Here is a 1,292-nt window from a genome sequence, read left to right on the forward strand (position 1 = left end):
AGTTCCACCCTTGTAGATTTGACCAGTCGGGTTGCAGACACTCTCTGAAGCTGTAAACTTGTAGCCAATGAGCAGACGAACACGTGGATGTGTCAGAAGGCAGGATTGTGTGTGTGTCGCGGCATCGGATTGGCCAGTTACCACTGTGAAGGAAATCATCCGATACCGTAATTTCGTCAAGTATCGGCCCGATACCGATACCCAGCGCACCTTCTGAGGAACATGATGAGTCAAGTTGAAGTGGAATGAAAGACAAAGCAAGTTATCAGTTAATTTAATGTGATTAGATGTGTATGATGAGTGACCATACACAAGTTCTAATGGCAAAATGATGCAACTTGCCATTTACCTCTTGAAAAACAAAAAGCACTCGTGAGACGCCATTGTGTTTATCGCTCTGTTTTGAGCAAAACAATCGTCATACCTTCGCCATTCTTGAGAGACAAGAATTTGCTGAATTGTTGAACCCAAAGTAACACCGTGTGTATTGTGTGTGTATATGATCTCAAGTTTACTGAAGCTATAGTGTCAAGTGTGCCATTTGGGAAATGGTCAAAGATACATGAGTAGATTCAAATGATGTCTCATCTTGAAATTAGAATTAAAATGAATGAAGCTAAGTGACCTATATATTCCATGACCGTACGTCCAGTCTGCAATGCCAGGAGTCAGCATCTAGGTCCTCCTGCAGCTTGTGTTATCAACCCCAATGCTTATCCATGTGGGTGGGTGACCTGGAAGGCAATGGTTCCATGTGGTCATGTTGCCTCCGGGACAAAGACAAAGACAAAGGAACTGCGTTAGCTACGCTAAGATGGCAATTTTGGGCGGGGGGAGATGTTTAAGTATGTCGGGTTCTCGTCAAAAAGTACCAGTTTAATGGAGCATGAGGTAGACTGACCAGTTGGTGCTGCATCAGCAATAACATGGGTGTTGCACTGGACTGTTGCGATGAGTTCGGCCTTCCAAGGATACCTGTGGGTATCTTCCATCCTAGGTTTTTCAGGGCTTGTCCATTTGGGAGTCAGAACTTACCAGAGGGATTACATATCCCATCTGACCAATGCTTCAGGAAGGCACTGGGAAATGATGATGGGCGAGGGAATGCCCTGCGTAGCCTGCTGCCACAGTGACCCAATTTAGATAAGCTAAAGAAAAATGGATGGCTGGTGACATGGAATTGTCATATGTCAAAAGGGCACAAAGAATCATTTCATTCATTTTGTCACACTGTAAATGGTAAATGGTCTGCACTTATATAGCGCTTTTCTACCTTTGCGGCACTCAAAGCG

The sequence above is a fragment of the Stegastes partitus genome, unplaced genomic scaffold (genome assembly GCF_000690725.1).
Source record: "Stegastes partitus isolate 25-593 unplaced genomic scaffold, Stegastes_partitus-1.0.2 Scaffold489, whole genome shotgun sequence".
Lineage (NCBI taxonomy): Eukaryota > Metazoa > Chordata > Actinopteri > Pomacentridae > Stegastes > Stegastes partitus.